This window comes from Numida meleagris, chromosome 7 (genome assembly GCF_002078875.1).
Source record: "Numida meleagris isolate 19003 breed g44 Domestic line chromosome 7, NumMel1.0, whole genome shotgun sequence".
NCBI classification, from domain to species: Eukaryota; Metazoa; Chordata; class Aves; order Galliformes; family Numididae; genus Numida; species Numida meleagris.
The window spans coordinates 17635079-17661318 of NC_034415.1; the positions used below are offsets into that span (position 1 = coordinate 17635079).

The window sequence follows — 26240 nt, forward strand, 5'->3', positions numbered from 1 at the left end:
TGTTTTTTTTTTTTTGGTTTTTTTTTTTTTTGGCAAATATCTTCTTCTAATTGGCCTGCTAGCAGAGCGCTGAACATGCTGCCAAGCTGGGCAGGCAGGGCAGTGCAACCTGGGAAGCAGCAGGAACTGCTTCTGGAGCAGCAGCAGGTGCTCTGTGCTGAGCTGTGGGACATTGCCGGGCACTCCAGCACAAATGTGTCCCTCCTTCTCTACCCCCTACCCTATGTTTCCCCCTTTTTCCACCTTATCTATTCATTCTAAGCATTGCTCTCCATACTGTGCAAATGTTGATGCCACTACATCCCTCTAGGTACTGAATTGGCAAAGCCCTTAGCAGATGTTACTGACTTCAGTGGGAGACAAATACGTGCTGAATATTAAAAGCAAATTCAAAGGTTCTGTTTATTAATTGGATTTTGTCACCCAGAATAAGAATGAAAATCTGAAGGCAGGAGAGGAGAGCTGAAACCATTTCCGCACTAATACGGAGGCACCGTGCTGCAGCACTGCAATGCTATGTGCTCATGTGCTGTGCTACAGCCAGATTTATTTGGGTTCATCAGCTTGGCATCAGCATGCCCTATCTGGCACTTTTACAAGCTTTTCCAAATGACACTGCATTGCCACCCAGGAACTGACTGGCTTTATGACAATACCTATTTCTTATTAATGAAATATCAAGCATTTTGTAAACTGTAGGTAGTAAAATGGTCATCTTGTGAATGTCATGTAGTTTGTGGGATAAAATATCACCAGAAATAAATTGTGTCAATAGCTGAGTAATTCTGGAACACCTTTCATCACATATGCCAGAAAAAAAACTCATAGACCTGATGCATTCACAAAAGCTTTTCCCATTGCTCTTTAAAATTCATTCTTGATCAGTTTTACAAATTTCTGTGCAGTTTACGCTAGCCAACATTTTTTTGTTATAATACAACTTCAGTAAGATAAAAAATACCACACCCACAGAACTCCTTGTTGCTATGAGCAGAAAAGATTATAAAAACTCGAGAAGTTAATCAGATGCCAAAAAATACAGGCCTTGCCCTGAAGAGCACACAGTTTGTGAATATGAATCCAAAATGATGATTTTCTGTGTTAACAGCATTGGCTGTACAATCATACTTTAAACATTTAACACCTTATAAGATATGAAGTGTGCTTTCACATTTGTGATCTCAGTGTTTTGTTCTACTAGCCTATTGCTTCAGAAACCTAATTTAGATTAATTGTCAGAAAAAAAAAAAAAACACACCAGAAAGAATCCATGCTCTTTTGAAAATGTCAACTTCCATTAAACCAGCTCTCCAAAATAATGATGTTCATCTGATTTTTCCCTCTTTCATTAAGCTTGTATAATTCTGTATTATCTTCATAGCTTTGATGCCAAACAAGATGAAATTGTCATGTACAGTATATTAAATTTATAATCTGAATTAAAAAAATCACTTACAAGACACTCAGAAACAGTATCTCAGGACACAGCTCCTACATTTACATAATTTACACCACTGACATGGCATTATTTCCTAATTATTTATGGCCAGTTATCAAGTGCTGGTCAATACTTGGAATCAGTCACTATAATTATTTCCCTGTGGTTTCTGGTTTAGAACCAACAGAGACAGTTTTATCAAACTCACTACAACACCAGTATACGCATTTCCTTCGCAAAATGATAGTACATTTTGCTGTCTTAAATGTGCTTTCTCTTGAGTATGAAGAAAATATTTAAACTACAAATTCTAAAATGTTTACAGCAGCAACTTTTTACATCTGACATATACTTAAAACTCTCACATGAAGAACGCTAAGAGGACTCCCCAGTATAAAGTAAACCTGATGTGGTACGAGAATCCTGTTCAACAATAACGTGATGGTATTGTATATCCTCTTTTTTGTATTTTATAAAAATGGATGAAATAATAGCTGATTTTTGCCCTCATATCCAGATTTCACTTCTACTCAAATCAGTCCTAAAGCATGAAAACAAAAATCTGCATTTGAATTCCTAATGGTTCCTCCCGTTGTCTCATTGCTGCTACAACCTGCCAATCACTGCTGAAAAGTGCTAATCACTCCCAGAAATCCCAGTCTCACAGACAAAAGTACCAGTCACCAGAAAAATAATACCAATTGGTCATGGATGGAAGGCAAATCTCACTAGGGATCTAACTGCACAATGGAGTTTATTAAGTCCATTTTGCTGTAGTCTAGCTCTGCTAGCAGCATCCAGCAGCTTCAGACTTTAATTTCAAAGTCAGCTAAAATCCACTGAAGTAACTTATATTCATTAGCTAGACTTTAAGTGAACTGCTGTGAAATCTTTTGGCTACAAGGGCCTTTAGCAGAAGTGGCAGCTTTCATTTTCAGTTTAAGGAAAACAGATCTACTCAGATGTTCAGTACCTGTTTCTTAATCAGTTTGCTTTTTACAGGCACTTAATTCTTCACAAAGATGTTTCTTTAACCAACTGTACACATCTTTGACTAATACTGCACATGAAAGAATATCTTGCAGTTTGTACTCTGTACCTTGACAGTTCTGCTCTGTTACAACATCCAACTTTACTAGAAAGAAGTAGCAACATGAGTAAATATCATGCATCATAAAACACTGCTGCCTCAGGTCATGGAAACTGTATTTTATGTTACAAAGGGGAAGGTGGCTAATTCAGTAGCCTGCTGTATCCTAAAAAACACTTTTTTTAAGCTCCAGTGCAGATTGCACTGTTTGCATTTAAAACTATAAACACAGACTGTGTTTTCCTGTTACATCAACTAAATACTTAAGTATGTTTGATCTTAATAAATTATAATTAAGCAATATACAGTAATTACCTTTTAGAAATCCCTATAGTGATTATTATCTCTGGAGTTTACTTGAGGGGGCTGAGAATGTGCAAAAACTGACTTCTATTTGTTATGTGAGTTTTTCAGTTTTTTTTAGAGGAGCAAAATATTTGAAATGGGTAAAACATCTTGATAAGGAAGCTTCATCTGGCGTTACACACTACTGCAACCAGGAACTTTTCTACCAAGTTGCTGTTTAAGTCATGCTTATTAATTACTGCAGTGGAAAGATGACCTCTGGAAAACAAAACAAAAGCTAAAACTACAATATTTACATTACAGAAATGTTTACAGTGAGGCATAATTTGTACACAGCTTTGTGTAATACGTGTCTGTTGTCTTGGCATGGTTGGATTTCAGCAGGGTCACAGCCTAGGACTCTGAACACTTCTTGTTTCAACCCATACCCCGCAGCCTGGAGTGTTCCCGTAGTGCTCACTGTTCCCATAGTGCAGGACAAGTACTTGTTTTTGTTCTTTACTCAATCCGTGTCCAAAACCTGAAATGTTTGTGTTTTTTTTTTTTTTTAACAAACTAACAAAAAACACCCAGTTTGCACAGTTCAGATGGCTTTTTTCTATGTTAGTGTATAAAGAAATAGCAAGTTTCAGCACAGTAACTGCAAAGCAATATAAAGAGATCCAAAATACAGGTTCATTGATATACTTCTTGTATGACCAACAGTCCACATTCTTTTGGACTTATGATTTTAATACAAACAATAACACAACTCAAATAGAACTGCATAAACAGTGAATCAGGAGGGGAAACAAGCTTGTACTTCAGATTTGCTCACTTGGTGATACAAGCCACTCCAGGCACATTAATTCAGAAGTACATTAATCCACAGTGCCACCTAGCCACCTGTGTATATTTAGTTTAACTGTGACAAAAAGAAAAGCCTAAACTGTAAAAACCGTTAACCTTCTCCCCCTTCCCTCCCCTCCACTTACTAGATGTAGATGGAGTAGAATAATATTAAAAAAAAAAAAAAATAGCCCAATGTGTTTATAGCAGCTGTTACTGACTTAAAGGAAACCTGCAAATCTTTGCTAGGGCTCTGTGTTACACTGTTATTACTCCAAACAACATAAACTGGGATATTAGCTACACTGAATTAAAATGAAGCATTTCATGAACACCTGCTTTGTGTGATACAAAACTCGTTCTCCTGAAACATGGAAATTCTTTCACTGCTTCCCCGTCTTTTTCCTCCTTTTCGACTCTAGCCTTCAAATGACATTAGATTTTACATTATGTTTATGTTGCAAAAACATTTCAAAACTTCAGCAAGTATCTTATTTATTTTAAGTCTTATTGTAAAAATAAATCGGGCTCACAGATATTAAAGGCCATCCTCCAAATATGCATCTCATAGATATTCTTAACCAGCACTATTCCCACAGCAGCTTTAACGCAGACCGAGTGCACCGTACTCCTCTAACAGAGCACTCAAAGCATTGCGTACTTTCCAGCTCAAGGTGCGACAGAACGGAGCTGCTTTTGAACCCTCTTTCTCCTTTAGCAGAAACTGCACAGTATTCCCTGATGACCTTTTACAGTTTACACGGGGAAGTAAAGAAAGTCAGAGAAGTGAGAGAACAGATATGTCCCCAGCAGCTCCCCTAGGCCAGGCCTGAGGCCTCTATGCAAGCCCTCGCTGTGCTGGGCTGAGGCCAGGCGCAGGAGTGTACCCTGCAGTGGGGGCTTGGCAGACAGACAGGCCTGCACGTGTTGCCTCAGGTCCCCCACACCCTTGGCAACGTGCAGACCTCTGCCTTGGCCCACCAGGCTGGAGACCAATAGAGCAGACTACTTTACAAATGCCCCAGAAAGTAATTCTAAAGGATCCCCTGCATGCATGTCAGATCGCTGCTCAAGGATGGCACAGGAGACAGCCTAAGGTGAAAGGAAGAAAAAACCCCAAACATCAGAGAATAAACCTTTAGATATAAGTTTTCCCCCGTCTACACAGAATTTGTCACCTCTGTTCAATCTCATACCAGTAGAACCAGCGACCCTTATAAAGGAAAATTGTCTCAAATTGAACATACACAAAATGAAAAAAAAAGAAAAAAGAAAAAACCCACAAAACAAAAAGGGAAACAAAGAAATGAGTTGTTTCTGACAAGATAAAAACAACAGTCCTTACTTCACAATTCTGTAATGAGTAAAATGGTCAGTTTCTAGTTTCACCTTCCTTGATACCAGACCAAGACTGGTGGCAGGAGACTGCAGACACAGAAACTTTTTTTTTTTTTTTTACCCTCTTAAAAATCTTATTTTGCTGCTTCATTTATTAACATCTCAGCACAAGGTATATACACAAATATATGCTTATATTTTTCTCCTTCCTTATTTTCTGAACTAAGGCATCTTTTTCATGGGAATATTTATCCTGTAAAAATACTTGATCCTGACAATGCACATCTGAACTAATAGGCCAAAATTTGTTGAATATACTGGCAAGAAGGAAAACAAAAAGAAAAAAAGAAAAATGAAGAAATGAAGATTAAAGGACATGTAAGTTAGATGGCATTAAAACAAATGATCATGATTTGAAAATTAAATTTTGGGGATAAATCCTCAGGCTTAGCAACTTCACTATAAATTTCACTATCTACGGCTGGCTTGACCAATACAGAGCATGTACTGTTTCATGCACAGAAATTAAAATTCAGTGTTTCTTCTGGATATTATCCTCTCCCCTTCCCTAGATTGAGAGCCAGTCCTTTCCGCACAATTGCAATGCTGGTTATTTCATAGCAGAGTAAATGCAGTGGTCAGGATGATGACTGACACTTAATCCAAGACAATGGGGTAAGGACCGAGGGCTTGGCTGCCTTGTGCTTTGACAAGCTCTTTCTCTTGATGACTGTTAGCCATTGTTTGATAACTACAGACTTCCCTTCCCACAGACCCTTCTGAACTCTGCTGTCTTTGAACAACACATGAAATACGAAGGAAACTATTTACCAGCCAGTAATTATAAGCCACCCCTCATGTAAAGGTAAACGGTAATGAGGAATGTGCAAAGAATAGCTAGTACTGTCAAAACTTTGAGGGGGAGGAAGGGGGGAAGGGAAGCTTGTAAAACATAAAGCCATACAAAACGCCTTATGGACTTATCCGGCAGTAACTGTATCAATTAACCATGCTAAAAGCTCTAACTCAGATGGGCACTGCACACAGCATGTCTGCCAGTGTTTTATTATCAAGTCCATTATGATGAGTTCTTGTCGTAGACAAAAGGAGAACAGAAAAAGAATTCAGGCTGACAAATTAGACTTGAAATCAGTTTCATTTACATAACGACTGGAAGTTCATTAATAAGAGAGTTTTAATTATTCATGCTCTTGTTTCACTAGATACAGCAGTTTTCCCCCTGCTGTGCTGGATGCCTGGATTAGCTAAAATGAACCATAGCAAACTGATAGACTGCCCAGATTTCTAAAGTTCTTTTCTGCTTTCAAACTAGGTAGGAGAGAACTTGGGGGTGGAGGAGTAGGAGAAGACAGGGCTGGGGGGGAGAAACCCTTTTCTTCTGCTTGTGTTATAAGATGCTTATGAAAGAAGAGATTTTTGAATTCTGCTTTGGGTACAAACTTCTATTTGATAAGAACTCAGCCTCCAAATCCAAGCCAGAAGAAAAAATGTTTGAGACACAGATTCCAAATTCTCTATGTACCAGAGTTGCTCCAAAAGTAGTATCTCCTATTTTATTATGCTGTCCCATGATGTCAGAGGCAGATGTTGGTGTTACAGCAGTAGAAGTTGAACCTTCCTCCCAAAATGCCATTACATTTTGTTGCTGTGTGACTGATAGCAGCTGTGGGGCAGTCTGACACAGTGGCATCTAACATCGAAGAACAAATGAAGCAAAAGTGTATCACTGAATTCCTCCACACAGAAAAATGGCACCCACTGAATGTTTATGGAGACCAAACAGTGGATGTGAGCACAGTGAAGTGGTGGGTGGTGTTTTCAGCAGTGGTGATGGCATCAGTGGGTCACCTCTGCTGGTACAGATTTTACGAGCATGGTATACAGGCTCTTGTTCATCGCTGGCAAAAAAAAGCATAGCTAATGGTGGTGACTGTTGAAAAACAGTGTTTTCTAGCTGAGAATTTGTTCTATCAGATAGTGCTATTGTGCTCTTTGAATCTGTTGCATTTTCCGTGGTAATAAATAGGAGGCATTACTTTTGGAGCAATCTACATACTTTCCAATTCCTAGTTCCTTATCTGGATCACTTTAGATCAGTCATCCCAATGCTGAAATATCTGGGCTGAGATAGCCAGTATGAGCAGAGCCTTTCTAGAGAATAACCACATTTTGTCATTTACAAAGAATTGCTTGGCATCCATGCTAATAGAAGAAATAGCAGAAAACTGAATTTATGAGATCACCATGCTGGATTTTTTGTTTTGAACATGTTTTCTTTGGGGTCACTTTTTTTTTTTTTTAATAACAAAGTCAAAGAAAGGAGGCCAGAAGCTAATAGAGAAAAATATAGAAAAAGCAAGATTAACAGGATCTTTTAAAAAATCAATTAAATGCAACAATTGAATGGACAGATCTATCATATAAGGATAAGTTTTTCCCATGACAGCATCTAACAAGAAGCTCCCATTGACTTCAACATATCCTGCAGTGAAAGAAGAAGACCTGTGGATTTTACATGACTATTTGCTATTCAGTGAAACTTGAGGGTCCTACTCCCCCACTGCAGGATGCATGTAATACCCACTGAAATCAATGGGAATTACTCTTATGTCCTGCAGCACACCAGGCCTCACAGCTACATATCATGAACTACAAACACTAGCAGGTGGACAAAGTGAGAAATGTGTTTGAAGACCAATGCTTACTAAAAGCTGTAACTCCAAAATTCACCCTTTTTCTCATAGTATGTAACTAATGCAAGAGATCATGGGGCTTTTATTCCAAAACTTGAAGTATTTTGGAAGCAAAACAATGAATGGAATAAAAACATTTTGTCTAGAAATGAAAAAAACCTCATCTCTTTAGTTTTTTTATTTTTAAGTGTTTCCTTTTTCATCATTTTCCCTCTGTCTTTGAAAAATTAAGAGAATAGCTAGAAAAAAAAGGCCATGATAAGTCTTAAGAGGACAGAAAGGCAGAGATAAACATCTGGATCATGTTTGCTCTGACACTTCTTTTCAGAGCCTTTTCTATTACATTGCTGCAGGGGGCAAAGAGGAGATTTTTTCTTGTGTTTATGTTTGAAATCAGGTACAACAGTATTCAGCCATCTAAATTTCATCAGTATGTTGCAGCTTTCTGTTTGGCTACTGGTAGATAGATGGTGAATGTATCTTGTATATGATTTCTACATTAAATGTCACTGGAAGTTTATAATCTTTTATCTCATTATTATTATTGTTATTAAATCAGAGGCAATTTTAAACAAAGAAAAAGGAAAATACAAGGCTGGAAGTCAGTAGTTTTAGACTACATTCCATCTTTACTATTGCCTCTCATTGAATAGCCTGCCTCTTGATCCTGGGCCAAACCATAAATCCCATCAGCTATGCTGATGGCTAAGGAATATATTCATAATTAAAATTCATCAGAACTGCTCTGCAGGGCTGGATAAAACTTCTGAGAGTCACTGTTCACCGCTGTGAACAGGCAGTGCACAGCCTTTTAGCTTTTTGGCCTTCTCCCTGGAAATAAGGCAACAGCATTTCCTTGACTGCTTCGTTTACTCCATGAATACGTTCCTCAGTCAAGTAATAGTCATGAATACAGTAAAAAATGAAATGAAAAGAACTGTTAGATTTCTGCTTGAGAAGATTTGGTTGATGTTGACAATTTCCTATCAGTCCAAGAGTGACAACAGAAACATAATAAAGGCAGGAGTGGTGTATGGATGCATTAACTGTGTAATGTGTTTTTGACTGGGCTTTGAGAGAATAATGCGAGTTTCTTATAGCCAGCTCCAAATTTAGGTTGTTCATAAAAAAAAAAAAGAATTCTAAACAGGCAGATTTTATAGGGTCTAGTGCAAAGGAGGTCTGCTTATCACATAGACCTGGTATGGACAAAAAAAAATGCAGAAAATTTTCAAAAAGTGACCAAGATTATTCCAACCTTGTTTATGAATATAGCTTATTCCTATTGTCATCAAGGTCCCAGACATATGATGTGCCTCACATTCCTATGGGAGATCCCATGTTTCTAACTGTTCCCATCTTTTAGGAAGCATACTAGGCAGTTCCCATTGCTCAGATGGCATGTAGTGCCTGACTAAACTAGCAGACTTGGTGCTGTCTCAATGCCTTTTACTGGCAAGAATTGATTGAGTAGCCCTGACTGATACTCTTAATACTAGCTGGACAATCTGCCTTGCTATGTTTAATCCATAGACCATGTGGCTGTTGGGAGACACTTTTTCCCCCCCCTTTTTTATAAAAACAGCTTTTTAGCAATTTACATGGGCAGCTTTTTTGATAAATTATTTTTGCTAGTTTTAACATGTTGCTGTCTCTGCACGTCCTTTGCCTATCCCTGGATTTCCTATAGAAACCATCCCTGGTATCATAATGCTTATTTTCAGATTTTTGAATTTTTAGAATATAATCAGCAGTACAAAATCCTGTATAACAACTTAGTGAAAAAGCGTCATGAATGCAGTCATGAAAAAATATGGATACACATATCACATCCTTGTCATTGACAGATCATGTTGCTGAAAGACTGTAACAAAGGATAAAAGCTTTAAACAACACATTAGAACAAATTAAACAGACTGAAGGACATCCAGATTGCTGTTTTGGCCCACCTCTACAAAAATTCTAAATTCACACTTAGGCAAGACCTGACTGTCATAAGTGCACGTGTACAGAACTTAATTTTAGCACAGAAATTAAATATGAAAACTGCATCATTAAAGATGAAATCTTTCATCACTGCTCTTTGAAAAGAGTGAAACCTACAGCATGTTTTTGAACTTCTCAGACAATTGTTTTATTTAATGGAAGTCAGAAACTCAATCACATTCGGCCTGCTGCACACGTGATGCAGTAAACCTGCATTTATCACACAGCTAGGAAAATTATGTACTGCTTTTTCTTTTAGGAAGATACTCAGGTAGAGGGGAAGATACAAAAGTCAAGTGTCTTTTTTTTTTTTTTTTTTTTTTTTTTTTTTTAAATCTGATCTTTGTTATCTCAGTTTTCCACATTTACAGTTCTCACGGTTTTACATGCTCTCACCAGGTAATTTCCAGTTATTCACTAGTTCCCCCTTTAGCCTCGGTAAGGAAATCTTCAAGTAAGGTTAGCGCAGAAGATTAAGACTGCATTAAGATTAAGTCTGAAATGTTCTGCTACCAATTAGCCCTCTAGTATTTCTGTAAGCCTTGAATTTTTGATGCGATCAATGACACCAAGTGGAGCCATCTTCTGTGGAGTGGTTATTAAAGATATAAAAATCAATACAAAGATGATACTTGGAAATCTATATCACAAGATAATGAATCACCATGAGAGCCAGCTAAGAAGGAATGTCAGCAAACCAAACAGAAGGTTTGTGCATAACAAATTATTTGATGCCAGTAGAGTTTAAACTAAATTTTGCATGAGACAGAAGTCTTCAGGCAACACTTACGATACATTTGCATGGCAAGACTTTAATGAGATGAAGACACAAGACCAACCATGCAGGGCTTTTTGTGCATTAAAGAGACAGAAGGAGTAGGAGATGATTGAGACATATGGGATTAGGACAATAATGCTACAATTTGACTTTAATGACAAAACAGCACCAAAAACTTTCTCTGCCAGTAATCCTCATTCAATTTCTTTTAAATGAAACATTATTTGCCTGCACCTTAAGTGCTGATTGTTATTGGAGTTGTGTATTGGAGCTTCACAGGATACTCCAAATTTAATTTGAAATGGGGATTGATTTAGTTGGCTTCAAAGCCAGCTTTTCCTTTCCAAAATTGAGCTAGTGCATGACTTTGCAAGTTCATTTGGGTTTACTGCTTGACACAATTGTATGAGACTTTACAGCATTTATGGTATGTTTTGCCCTGCATGATCTCCTGTTCACTCACATGAACAGACACACGCAGAGAGAACTATTAAAACAAATACTCTTGCTCCATCTCCCTGGGAAATACATTTCTTACTAAAAGCTACCAATTCAAAAGACTTACATAGTTCAAATCCATATTACATGAAAAATGCTATCACTTTGAACTTCTGATATATCAGTTAGAAGGCTCTTAAAGCATTTTACTGTCATTAATTATGCCATAAGTTTTCTAAAAGATGAGAACAGCATGCTCTTGTTTTACTGAAGGGGGGTAAAGAAACTAACATTAACACAGGACAAGGATTTAGGCAGCCAGAATTGTCTTCTGCTGAGGGCATTTGCCTGCTATTTGCTGATCTTGTCTATTTAAACTGTGAGATCTTGGGACATCGATAGATTACTATGAATGAGTCTCAGTAAGGTCCTCTGAACGCTAATGGCATTCAAATGAATTATATTAATAAAAATCAGGTAACAGTATCCCCTAGGAAGTCTCAAACATCCAGAATGACAACAGATCCTATAATGCATTTTATTCTGCTGTAGCTACAAAGTCAGTCTTACTCTAACATTCATATAGTTCTACTCCTTCAAAAAAAAAATAAAAATGTATCATAGGTATAAACTATCTCTTTTTAGACTACTCCTTCTCAAAAGCTATTTGTTCTTACTTAGCAAGATTAGTGCACCTAAAACACGTGTTGTGTTATGACAATAATAAATACTTGTTTCCTTGTTTTCCTTGACACACACTGCTTTCCCATTTGCAGCTGTTAAGTGGTAACACAGATAATCAGGCTCACAATTACAGCTTATGGTGCTTTTAACAGGACCCTAAATGTAAGACCTGTGTGCTTTGTTAATCAGTAACTTTCTGTTGGTTGACAGCCATTAGGTATTTCTTTTTCAATTATTTTAGTTTGCAATTTCTCACTTATGCCAAACTCCTACCACCAAATCAGAAGACTAAATGGCAAAAGCAGCTCAGATCCTCAGCATCGTACGCGCATACCTACAAAGACTCTATCATCTGAAGATTGGCCCTTTGTCCCATAAGCAAGATAAACACTGAAACATTACAGTAACTCTACAGCTATCTGCTAGAGGTTGGCTGGCAAGTTCATGAATCAACCATTTAAAGTTGTATTACAGAGCTACTTCAAATCTAAATAGAGAAAGAAGAGTTGTGACATACTTTGTGCAGTTTTCACTAGTCACTGCAGTTTGGACTTAATTTGTTTCCCTCCTTCTTTGCATCCTGGGTCTTTGAAGGCAAGTGAACTATTCGGTGTCATAAAACAATGAGAACTAGAACAGCCTTCAGTAAAAACAAAAACTAACAGAAAAAGCAGATGCAGGCAACATTTCATATGGCTCAGAATGTCTTTGCCGCAGTTTAAATTCTGCAGCCTTGAGATTGTTCTGACACCTCTTTATTGTTCCTTTTAAGTGCAAATGCCTAGGTAGCATCACTATAAATGAAACAGTAGTGTTCACAGATTGCATTCAACGGCTGTTAGAGCTTTCTCTCCTTCATCTGCACAATTTGCATCTATAATAGACTCAGGAATATAGTTTTGCTGCTACTCAGTGGCCTCAGAAGGGCACAGGATCCCCCCGCCTCCTAAGAACTGCGGTGAGACTGATCTTTAAAGCCCTTCCCAGAAGCAGGCCTGCTACACTGCTTCCTCAAGGTGGGTGGGGGGGGAGGGTGGAGTATTGATGGGGGAGCAGCTGGTATTGTGAACACCGAAGGACACCACTATGATGTTCAAGGCAAGTTCTCCAAGAGATCCCATCCTTTGTAATCACCACAAACTTTAGGGTATTGAATCTGAATTGCTAGTAAAGATGCTGAGCCCTAGACTAAGATTGTAGTGTGGGTACTTGTGCCCTCCTGAGTATGGCTCAGAAAGGTTTTGCACAATGATTTGTTCAGTCCTCTGCCTCAGGGGTGCAAGAAAGAGCCGGAGGAATGCATTTCTTACCTACGAAATTCACATTTTTTCTTTCATGGCACCTTCAAGGAAAAAGAGGACACTGAGAAGAGACCGTATCATCTTGCTTAATTCCTTATTATTAGCTATGTGCTGAGAATGTGTTAGCAAGGGGTTCCATCAAAAATTAACCACTATGGCTGGGGCTAAACCCCTAACTGGTAGCAGGGAAGTATTTCCATACAGAGCAGGATAACGTGAATGTGATGCTCTGGGTTTGCTTTCTGATTATCTGAGCCAAGAGAGGAGACAACTGCACTCTTATCAAATATAGGAAGTGCAGAAAAAAGCCTATGACTTATTTCTGAGAAAATATTCAGTCTTATGGTGGTTTGGCTGTTCTCCTTGGACAGAAGAAAAAATGTTGTTCCAGAACCCTTTGCCCTTTTATGGAAATATTTGCAATAATTGACAGGAATTGTCCAGAATGGCACATTCCAAGAGCTAAACTACCATAAGTTTTAATATTTATGTCTACCCAGAGTAGACTTGAGTTAGGAATGGAGATATTAAAGTATGGTAACAATTATAACTAAATTAGAGGTGACTGCCTATCAAATGTGTTTTTACTACCTTCACAATTATCACCACACAAGTCCAACATTTCAATACAGAGTTAGGCTACAGTGTGTGATGCCACTGCTGCTCAGATTGTACACAGAACTACTATCCTTTCCCTCAAGCAACTCCGCTATTACAAAATTCATGTTAAGACAAAAGAAAAAGACTACTGCTATTATTGTTTTTCTTTGTTGTGTCTCTCAGGAATCAGAATATGAGCCAAAACCAGAAGGGAATTCATTGTACTAGGCCACCCTGCACTGATCAACTAACACAATACATTATCACGCGCTTTACCTCACTGACAATGCAATGGGATTATAATATTTTATTTCACTAGCAAGATATAGTTGCATACAGCCTCCCCACGTATCATGCAAAGTACTGAGTCTGGGAATTTGAAAAAACAAAAAAAAAGAGCTAGTGGATGAAGACTTTCTTCCACTCTGAACAATAGAATGAAAATCTGAAGAATCACTGAGACACAACATATTTCATATTCTCATTCTTTTCCTAAGCTGAGAACATATTTCATGTACAGAACTGAACTATTACAAACACAGTTGGAGTCTACATTATGTGTCCTTTAGATCACCGTCATCTGTGTAAAATCTTTGTCATAATTATTCCTTTTAGAAGAATTAGGTAGAATCTCTGCAATAACCATAAGAATTTATAAACAAATATTTCAACAAATTTCATCTAGCTTTCATGCATTACAAAGCAAATCTCTCTAAGCACATAAGAGACACATTTTCCTGAAGACACATACTTGTATCAAAAAGATGAATCTTCATTGCATATCCATAAAATCTTGCAAAGGACTAAACTAAGTGATTACTCACCATTCTCTTTTAAATTGACACTTGTCTGTTATGCCTTACATAGTTTGTGGTATGACTTCACAACAGATATTCCATCAGACATGTTGCTGTTATTCCCCTAGAAATTTTCACCAGAGGCACAAAAGTACAAATCATGATGCCTCAACTTCCTAAGCAATGTTTATATAGAATACCAATTTTCAACCACACTGAAAATTTTAGAAATTCATTTTCAGCTATAACATTTACCTTCTTGGCACACAATTAATATGCATACTTTGAACTTCAACATAAACTTATGTAAAGACACATTTTCTTCTATTAACACAAGAAAACCCAAAAATATCATAAATGCTATTAATACACAGTCTAAAGTGAATACTAAACAAATTTTTTTTTCAGAAAAAATTCAAGGCCTGCATCTGCAGCTAAACTCGCTCTCTGACCAGTTGTCCCTGCCCAGTGACTCAGAGACTGTTCATCATTACTAAGAAACTGCATTTGGGTACAGACATCACAGAACGCATAAAATGAGTACAGTATCTATTTACGTATACGGCTCAATTTCATGATTGTATTTGTTTGCATTTCCCATTAAACCAGTATTTAAAACAAAGTACTTAAATTAGACCACTGGTAAAACTCCAGGAGAGATTATTTCAATCACACTGAAAAATCCCAATAGCTTCATTGATACTCAGTTGCATCCATGCCGTCTGGGAGTTGAGTACAGAATAAACAGATGCCAGAGGGAAGATAAGCACTTGCAAAACATAGCACAGTACCCAGCTAAGTACAATCATCCAAGCAGGTTGGGGAGCACAGAAAAGGGTTCATTAGGAACCTCTGCAAAGCTTTTCAGCCTCATGTGGCACTCTTTTCAGCTCCTTGACACCAAACTTACTGACCTATCTCTCAAAAGCAGTGTGTTTCTTTAATTGTTACCCTTAGTTCACAAGCAGCGCTAGGAGACACCACCTCTCACTTGCCTCATGCTTCCCATCCCCTGGCAAAGTTCCATTGGCAGGCAAGGCAGTGGGACTTCATGTTTCCTTGAAACTTTTGTAAAGGGCACAATGTGGGTCCTTGTCGCCATACATATAATTAAGTGCTTAAGTGGCAGCATGTCATGCTGCGGTGTTGGGATCTGAGCCTGGGTCCTGAGCTAGCTTGCAGGCTCGAAGGGCTAACAGTAGGCATTGCACTGATTACCAGAGGTGAAAATTGCTAAAAATAGAGATAATTCAATTTAATCTAGTGGATAAACATACATGTAGAGTTTAGAGGGTCCTAACTTCATCTCAACTTGATCAAAAATGCTCCAGAAAAGAATAAAAGAAAACAGTAAGTCCAAATTAACACTCCCACACTAGAATCTCCGATTCTTTTTGGGTTCTCTTACCTAAGGTTAGGTCTTATTGCTCACAACTTCAGGTGAAGTTATATCTGTAGAGTGCAGTCACCTGCAGGATGAACAAAACCAAAACCAAGTGAGTGCAAGGTAACAGTGGATTGAAAACACAAGCATTAAAAACCAAACAAAAACCACCAAATAAACTCAATCACATTGCTAACCAGAAATCAATTTAAGTTCACTGGGCAAAGGGAAGGATGCGGGGGACCATTTCCTTGGTCAGTGAACCCTGAGAAAGGGAGCTGCAGAAAGCATGGAAAGGAGGAAGGAAAAAGCAGCTGACCAATCGAGGAACTCATTCTGTTAGCTGAGAGGAGGTGAGGAAGAATCCCATGCAGCAGTAAAGAGAGTTAATAAAACAAAGCAATCAATTCTTAATCCTGAGCAATTAGTTACTTGAAGGAAGCATTGTTGCCACCTGCCTATATTGATCATGAAAATTAAGGTCATTCAGTGGAAGGCTACAGTCACCATCATTAAAACTGAATTTCTTTCTCATCTAGAGGGAAAGTAGTTGTCTTTAAAGATTGAAGAAAGAAACATCAGAATTCTTCCTCTATGGTCTGTTCTTCCCCAAGCACACACTCAGTGAGAAAGACAAAGGGTTTATTTTGATTTGCACACCATTGCTTCCTTTCATGCTTTATTTCTTGAAGTGGCACGTGCTCCTTTAAAGGGAGCAGGCTCAGCTTCCCATGGGACTCCATTGTTTTATATCTGAGTTTGAAAAAAAACTTCCTGAAATACGTTTGGTTTCACTTAAATTTCAAAGTGGTGGTCAACAGTGAGCTGCAAATGGGTTCAAAGTAATCTTAGCCAGTTACCGTGGGGGGGGGGGGGAACACACAAAACATGGTGAAACCTCTCTCTTCATCATAATTTGTGAACTTCTGGTCACATTTTCCTTTCAGAAACCTTCTTTCAAACCTGAAGGTGTTCTCTCAAAATCAGCACAGCAAGTGCTAGACTCTACCAGGTAATGCAGATAAGCAAATTTCCCCTGGAGTCAGTGTAGTTTCTCCAGGATTTGACTTTGTGGCTAAACCCACTGTTCCACAGCATCCCCATCCCTACATAAGCATTACATTCACCTCCCTCTCTCTCTCTTTTCTACTCATGCCTTGTATTTGATAACAGCGTCAGACTTATTCTTTGCCAAATGAAGCAGACAAAGGTTTCATTACTCATTTTTATTATTTTTAAATGTGCCTATCTTATCTGTGGTTCTATCTTAAATAATAATAACAATTAATAAATAATAAGGTTCTTTGAATGTGTCTGGGAACCAAGAAATGCTTTCAATTCTTTCCTACATTTCTGATCTGATGAAAAATATTTTATTAGAAGAAAGGATTAAGACAGGGATGTGGGGGGAGGGGACCACAAAAGTGGAGTTACTAATAACTGAGTACTCAAGGAATTCTCCAGCCTAACTTAGCTACAAGAATTTGATTCTAATCTGAGACAGATGATCTTTAATATAATCAAAGGAGGGAAAAAGAGAATAACAGCTCTGCAGGAAAAAGACAAACGTATGAAAAAAATCCTATTTTGGAATTAATATCCAGGGTACTAAATAAGAAACTAAATCAAGCTCACAGCTAAGACACAGGAGTTTATTTTTGTATCAGTTTTGATCACTGTGTGGACTGAAGAAAGAAGCTTATTAAATGTGTATCTAATGGATCAAATTGACATATCAATACCGTCTCTTTTCTGAGCTTTGACGTTCTTGATGCTAAGCATTATTATTATTGCTTGCCTGGATCTGCAGCATGATTTTTGGAAGCAAAAGTTGCTGGTTTCAAGCAGAGAAGTAGCATATGTTCAGTTTAAAATTCAAATGTATTTATAACTGAATACTAATGGCAATGTCATTTATACACTTAACGATTCTGCATTAGGCCATATGAGGCAATTCATTTTGCAATACATTTATTGGTATCATACAGAGAAAGAGGAGTTAAACAGTAGCATCAGTTGCAGTGTACCATAAGGTGGTGAATGCTGCCCTCTGGCTCAGGTTGGCAATGGTCACTTATTTAGAAACCTTTTTTTTCAAAATGGACAAAATAAGGTTGGGGTTCAAGAGTTTTCCTTAATACTTTGTTCTGTAATAGTTAAATTCTAAATGATTAAAACAATATCATATTAGAATGTTACTTTCCCATGGATTCGAGATTGTAGCTTAAAATTATGTTTTTGCAGTATCTGCAACACAGAACAAAAGCTTTTTTATGCATTTTTATCTCGAATGAACCACATAGAAGAGTAACGTCAGCATTAAACTTACAGGCCCATAGAGAACTGTTTCTTGAATCTTTTTTTAATTTAAATCCATAAGAAAAAAAAAGAGTATGTATAACTTATTTTAGCATGTGATATTACAGTTTTAGGAAAGATTTAAAAACAAAGGAAAGGTACAGCAATCTTTATTCAACATGGAGTAGAAGATAATTTACTTAGTTTCACTGAAAAGCAGCATGATTGAGATATATACATCTGCAGCTTAAACATAACACCTTTACAGTTTGCTAAAGATTATGCTTGCTTTATTCTGCTGTAGACATATCACTGCCCTCTTTGAAAATCCTTTGTGAACAAGACTTTAAGAAATAGAACTAAATGATTTCTTGTGTTTATAGATCTAGAAACTAGGGGCCACATTTCCACTTAAAAGCTGCACCCTACCATGTACCGCCTACCCCCTTAGCATTGGAAATACTCATGTTGGAAATGACAGAAAAGCAGTGAAATTAAATGATTGTTTCTATTACAGAAAGTAAATGTTAGTCATCGCTTCCCTGCCACCCTCCCCAAAGGCGATCTGCCCCACCGGAATCCCACAGCCTACCTGCCTTGCTGATGGACTGCCAGGCAGCTTGATCCCCAGTAAAGAATTTTCAGCAACCTTTTGAATGCAAGATGCACTTTTACTGTCCTACCTCCTCCTGCTAACTTAGGCACTGCTGAGTGTGATGGAGGAAGTATAGAGTAGATGAGATGGTTTCAATCTAGGTACACAAGAAGCAGAATGTTTCCACCACCATCCCCCACTTCAGTCTTTCATAAACTCACCTTATATTCAGACCAATACGGAACAACCATTCTGATACGGTGTAGCACTTTGTATCCATACTGGACTCACTTAAATGACTGTTTAGGGTTTAGGACAATAGGAAGTCCAGCCCCGTGACTAAGTTGTAAAGCTCATCTTTTTAGAATAGAAGCTGGAAGACAGACTGGGTGCCTGTCTCTCAAGATGATAAAATGCAGCGTTCTGAACATGAGGCAGTATTTATTTAGGAATATTTCATTTTGGATAAGAGAACAGTAATCCAGTAGTCATTTTTTCCATAGCTTTCCATAGCTGAAGGGAAAAAGTTCAGAGCAGCTTTGAGAACAACCATCTCACAATCAAATTGCAAATGTGAATTGATAGGGCTTTTTGTTCACTGGTCCTACACACTGATAGAATTTTAAAAAATGGTATATTAAAAGAAAAAAGAAACTAGAGAAAAGGTTCAAAGGAAGGATTTTTAGAAGCTATGAATGTGATACTTGGATTCAAAAGACCCAGCAGAAGCAGGTAAGAAGAGCAAAATATCCTGGGAAAGCTCATAATGTGTGTTCAGCTGCATTTGAGTGAAATTCGCACTTCCAAATTGAGACCTAAGAATTCTTTCCAATAAAAATGTTAAAAATCTTTCAACTTTCAAATCTAGCTTAAATTGTTTCTGACAAAGACAAGTGTTTCATACTAATTTCATATCAATGTAAATAAGGGGATATAGAAAAGATTTTAGCATGCAAGATACTGCCCTTCCTTTTTTTTTTCCAGCAGAGCATATACAGAATCAAGTGGAAATTACTGAAAACGAATATGCAAGTTTTCAACAACAGAAGCAGCTGCTTGGTACATTTATTTTTCAGGTCTTTCACAACTAATAAGGGTTCGGAGAAGGAAAGCACCTGTTTTGAGAAACCATGTAATTAGAACTGATGGGAAGATAGAAAATCCTCTCTGCAGCAACACTGTGGTTTTGAAATTTCTTGCCTTGCTTTGTACTCATAAAAAGCCCTTCAAAGATTTGCAAAAACAAAATAGTGTTAAAGTAGCTGTTATGAGACTCAGTGTAGCCTATTGGATATGCTTTATTCCAACCAGAGATTTTGTGCTGTATTTGGCAGAATATAAAGCTGAAACTAGGTTATAACTTTCCCAGTCCAGGTCTATAAGATGTAAAAGTTCCTATACTGGGATAGAGGTGTGTGGGATTTGATGAGATCTGTATTAGCTTATTCTGCACATGATGTAGGAGCCCTCAGATCAAGCATTTCTTCAGTGATATAGACAAAACTCAGCCAGTTGTTGTTGGCATAGCAGGACCACCGGAATTTCCAAGGTGCTGCTTTCTTGAAAGATCAGCGTGTGCACATAGCCTAACTGCACCAGAGTAGGTAAAGGAGCCCTAGGCAAATGTGGGGACTTCAGAGACTATACAGAGAGATGCGTCCCCTATTGTCATCTTCTTAATAGCAGATCTTTCTCACCCCCCTTTGAAACATGCAGTACTTTCCTCTACTTCCTTCCACAAACATTTTCCTTCTGAAAAGCACAGGCTTCCTCCACCTTTTTTTTTTTTTCTCTCCAACAGCACAGATTCACTTATGTACATCTCAGTTTCTGAGAAGGAAAGACATGAAGAGGGAAAAGGGAAGGGAGAAAGGCTAGGGACTTGACAGCAGATAGCCAGGGACACAAGGTCAATAGAGGGAAAGCTTCTAATCCCAGACTGCAGCCAAACGGTGAAAGTGCTGCTGAACCCATTGTACTTATGTCTGAAGCCAGTTACACATAGTTTAATTCAGGGATGATACAAACAAAATTCTGTCTCTGGGGGACTTCCACTTCTGTAAAAAGCTACCCCTGTAATTCTTTCCTTATGGGCAGAGCTGCTAAGCGTTGCAATGGAGGAGAAAGAAGACACAGAAAATCCTCTGTCAAGTATATATTTCTCATCCAGTTCCTTCTAGTCTTATCATTTCCCTGGACTTTCTCCTTTTTGGAGGTCATAGCTAAGAGTGGGAAGCAATGGGATTATTATTTTGATATATCAATTTCCAGAAGTGGCCATATAAAGATAATGAATGAAATCTTTTTCTATCTCCACCACCTTTATACTCTAGCTGGAGATTCTCTGATCTGCTAAAGCCCCCCAATGCAATTTATAAACAGTATATTGCTAGAAAATTCTTATAGTAGATTTACTTTCTAAAGACAAAGGAATAACTAACTCTCAAGGAAGAATGATGAAAAGTGCTGCTGTCATGAAGAGCTGGTACCTATTCTCACTTCATGATACATATTTCTACCATCAACTTGACAATTTACAGCCACGAGTGCACAAAATTCACATAGCAGCAATTTTCCAGAGGAACTGAGCGGCAAGGACTTCATCTTCTTCCAACCAATTAACCAGAAAAACATGCCAATATATTTTTCCATTTACCTGAATAAGAATACAGTCTAAACCTCTAGCATCCCTGATGAAAGTTGGAAGACTTGTCCCAGCCAGAGTTGAAATAGAAGGCAAAAGTGAAAAATATATGACCTTCTTGATTCTTGGTGATTGTAGAAGCTGCAGTTCTTTCTCATCACCTGTGAATTCTTTCACAAAGGCACTAGCAACTCTTTGCACAGTGACAGTACCTACAGGATTGAGGTTTCTAGTGGTTGCTTATTTTGTTCTGACATAGATCAAATGTGATCAGCTGTAAACTATCCAGTAAGTGTAAAATATTTCACTGAGAGAAAGCAGAATTTTTGAAAATTTTCAGTAAGGATGCTTGTGAGATGTATAAAGGAAATTACTTCACCATTATGGTGAAGTGGCATGAAGGAATGTTGCAAGTGCTGGAAGTTAGAAGTTAATAATAGATATTATGGTCCTTCCAGGAGTTTTAATTTTCAAAATATAAAATGGTTCAAGGGTATAATTTGAAATGAAAGTAGTAAGCAAGTAGATAACCATTTAAATTAGTTGATATTAAAATGAATTTATCTGAAGTGAAGAAAAAAATATGCATCAATGTCTGGATAAGAGAATGTGGTAAAAGTCATTGTGCTAACAAAGACAACCGCTGGACTTGAAAGGAAACACCATGGACTGAGGAGAGAGAGGAAAAAAAGTGGAGAGACACATCCCTCTTTGCTGTGACATTATATCTGCATTGGCCCAGGAATACTTGGCTGAAAATTAAGAACAAGATCCATTCAAAAAGATGGTAAAGGTTGACTGACAGGTAACTGGGCTGAAAGAAAATGAAAACAAAGAGAGGAATCATAGTAAGTATAATAATATGTATTAAGTATAATATTCACACTTGTAATATCCATTATAACCGTTATCTCTGGATCAGTATCCGATTAATACTTCAGGACCAGGCCCTGTATGCTAGTAATAAGAATTCAAATGAAAATGATATGAAAATTGTTAATGTTTTCTCTGTCTGGGTTCTCTACCTTAATCCAGATTACCTTTGCTTCTATATAATGCCCCTGGGTGAGCTGGAGACTTTTGTGACACAGAATCACATCCACTGAATCTGCAGCAAACATGGAAAACTGCTGCAAGGAGTGGCTCCTTTTTGAGAGGAAGGACAGAATATGTTGGATTGAGTTAATTTTATGTATAATTACCCTGCCAAAATCATATGGTGTCTGAACTTGACGTAGGTAAACAGGGATGGAACTTTCAGTGTCAGCCAGCGGTTGCACTGAATCAGGTATGATGTGAAATTGCATTGTGAGAAGTGAAAAGTCACTTCTGGGCATCAGAGAGAGCAGTGAAATGCCCTCCCAGCTTAAGAGAGAGGAATGAGGCTACAAGCCTGTCAGAAGAAAAGAATTTAAAGTGAGGTTGTGTCTGAGGGGAGGGCAAATTCAGTCAGTGTAGACACAAAGTTTGATCCACAGCTCTCTGAAGCCAAATGTTTTAGTTTACGTCAATGGCCTTTGATTAGGCCCAGAGAGAGCTGTAAGATCCAAGGGCTGCCAGGCTTGGTTACAGTCATCAATACTATAAATCCCTGAGAGAATTTCCTTGCTAAACTCCAGGCCTTTTTGCTGCAGGATGCTAACTAAGGGCATGATCCTGAGTACACTTAGTATCATTGGCTGCAAAGGCCATAAATTCTTTCGGCCATCTTACAGCACACATGCAGATCCCCTGGTTTGCTGTAGCAGCTTACTGCAATCACTAAAATGGGGGAAAGTAAGAGACAGTTTCTGTCAAGATGAAACTTCCTGTAGCCAGAACTGGGTCTTCCTCTGGGAGAGAGGTGGGCTGGGAAGGCCCATCCTGCTGGAGGCTGGGTCCAGGTGCTAACCCAGAGGCTCAGCCAGCTGCAGAAGAAGCCTTGGCCAGGGCTACTGGAGCCTGATGCCTCCCCAGAGGAAGCCCTCATGTGCTCCGGTAAGTCATTTTGCACCACCGAGGCCAGCAAATGGCCCACTGACTTCATAGCCTAAGATGGCTTGCTTCATTTTTGTAGTGTATTACAAAAAAGCATTGCTGAAGTTACTAATCCTTTCTGAACAGGGACAATCTCAGATGGAAACACATTCTCCTAGAAAACAGATGCTATAACTCTCCTTGCTGTAAGGTCTGATCATTATCTTGTTGTGTACTTGGGAAATCCTTATCTGAAGATTAACCTGAAAGCTCTCCCTCAAAGCTCAACTCATTACTTCAGTTTTTTATTTTCTTTTTTAAGTAAATTTCAGAAAATATTTGCAGGATGAGCAGAAAATAAATTAACACTACCAGGAAAACAACAACTTGATTGTTTCTCTTTGCTTCTGCAAAAAATAAACAAACAAACAAACAGAACCATAAAAGCTCAACTGCCCTCCCAGGACTCCTTGGAAGTCTTAACAAAAGTCTCTAAAAAGAACCTGAATGAATGACCAGGGAGTTAGCAGCAGTGCAGATCCATCACAGACAAATCAGACAAAATCCTCTTTCCTTCTGACTGTATCTGGGATTAATTCTGATCTCCTTACTCACACTGAGTAATAATTCACACCATAACTAGCCCCACTGGAGTTGCTAAATTCAGAGTAAGCCATAAGACTGTTAGACAAATACTGGTCCAATACACTAAGGCTAAAATTGTAAGAGCTGATTCAAATATTTTTGCAATTATGTGCCCTGAAAAAAAGGCTTCTCTTCTTTGCTGTTGACACAGTTTGTTCACTTCCAAAGAAAGATAGGAAGTCTGATTTTTTTGTAGTTATTTTGTTTTCTATCTTAAACCAGCTAGAAAATCAATGTTTTGTCTACTCTAGAAAATGCAGAGAATATATAAAGATGTATGAACTACTGACACCCTTTCGACAGAGATATTAAAAAGGTAAAACCTGAGGCCAAGTCTATAGTACAAACTTCTGTCTGAAATGGACATTAGACAGCAACATAATAGGACACAATCTCAGCCATTATCCCAGGCTGCACACTTTATTCAGGCTACACTGTGATTAGCCTGATGCAAAGTCCTCACTTATTTACTGCATCGTCATGTTGTGTCATCCACCCATACATACAGGACAGTAACACAACACCAGCAGTCCTGTGCTGCTGCAGCAGAAGTGCATGCTGTAGATTTTTTTTTTTTAAATGCTTTTTTCTGCTGATCTCTTATGTTTCTCTCAGTGAGTTGCAGGAGAGCTTATCCATGTTTCTAGACACATGAAATGGAGAGATTGGAAAATACCAGAAGACTATCAACAGCCAAGTTTTCCTGTACTTCAGTCTAGCAAAGCTGGACACCAGCACAAATTGAAGCACTCCAAGAGCTTATCAGTATCCTCAGGAAGGCTGTTCTGCTCTTGTTTAAAATATCAAATTCCTGTGAGCGGGTTCAATGCAGGCACAGAGCCTAAGGAAGCCCCTGCAGTGCCAGAAGCAACATCACTTCATGAATGCATTGCACAATGTGCCCAGCCACCCTGCCAGACTCCTCCTCCAGCAGCAAGCCTGGCAACAAGGCACTCAACCTGTTGAACAAAAACCACAAGCCCTGCACCAAGCAAGCAATTTGCCAACATCCAGTAGCTCGTATACCTAGGTATTAATGAATGCTGCTGATTAACCTTTCGAAAGCACTTTGCCCACCACACCCCACACCTACCGACGGGAACCTATAGTGGTAATGCTCGAGGAATGTCATAGCAGAGAGCTTAGGGGTAGTGAAGATGACACGACTTTAAGTGTTGGATAGGAACTGGGGTAGTTCTTTGAGAATAGGAAACAGGAAGGATAAGCTCCCTCAAGTACATAGCTCTAAAAAGTTAGATGTTACAGTCAAGTGTGTATTCTTATCTCAAGCTGATGTTCTTCACTGTGAATAAAGGCCCTGCAGTAAACTTAGCAAGGGGCAGTGAAACCACTCCACTCTGGGCATGCTCACCCATGCTTGGAGCCCCAGACTTCTCAAAGTAATGCACTGCTGAAACCTGAAAGAAACCATCTTGAGCACTCAAATATAGTGTGCCAGGCTCCTAAGAATCATGAGACAATACTTTAAAACTCCAACAACAACAGAAAGAGCTATTGCATGCACATACACGTATACACAGAGAGAGAGAGAGTCTTTCTTGGTCATGTGACCTAAGAATTTTTGAGCTCACTTTCCTTTAGAAAATATCAAATAAGCAAGAAGTCAAAGAGGTCATGAAATGAATGAAAAGGTCATAAAATAATATGAATCCAGTAGCAAGAACATCAAGAAAATACAAAATGCTAAAATAATACAAAAGTTTGCACTAAAATAACAGAGTTGATTACAGCAAGAGCACACGAATGTAAGCAAATATGAAGGAACAGCCTGAATTTAATCACGAGAGATGTGATGGAGAAAAAGCAATCAACTTGAAAGAAGAGAGTACAAAAAGGACAAAAATGGATTTGCACAAAAAAGCATAAAATAAAGAAAAGTTAAATAGCTTAGTCTCACTTTGCCTATTTTAAAAAAAGACTGTTTATGCACACTTTTACTGAAGGACCTGCAAAACAAAGTTGCTCTGTTTTCTTAGTTTAAGAAAATTGTTACTTTTTAAGACATAGGCAGGATCTTTTTTATTTTGCCTAAATCCTCTTTTAGCTTGAGATTTCACACAACAGTTGAGCCAGTTTGACAGCTTGCTGCTGCTGACTGGAGAAGCAGCCTCACTCCCCTGCTTTGTTCCTAGCCATGTGGTCTTTCTTCTCCCCTTGTGCTGAAACTGGCACTTGTCTGACACCCCAGTGAAAGTATTCCACTCTGAACTAGAAAAAAAAATTCCCACAGAAATGTATTTAAGAAAAAAAAAAATATGAGGAGAGAGGGGGGAAACTTCTTAATAGTTCCATGAAACCTCACCTTTAAAATATCCCTGGAACTGCAGGGAAGACATGTTTTGTGACTGTTCTGCTCGCTCTCCTATAATCCATTTATTTTTATTAAATGCACATATTAG

General features: G+C 38.2%; 1 protein-coding gene across 1 annotated transcript in view; it reads right to left on the reverse strand.

The window, feature by feature from the left end:
- The window catches only part of ADGRL2 (adhesion G protein-coupled receptor L2), a 383711-nt gene that overhangs the window by 294791 nt on the left and 62680 nt on the right, over positions 1 to 26240 (reverse strand). The window contains exon 2 of the mRNA XM_021404127.1: positions 15707 to 15767. The gene's annotated coding sequence lies outside the window, so the exon portion shown is untranslated. The remainder of the gene's footprint in view (positions 1 to 15706; positions 15768 to 26240) is intronic.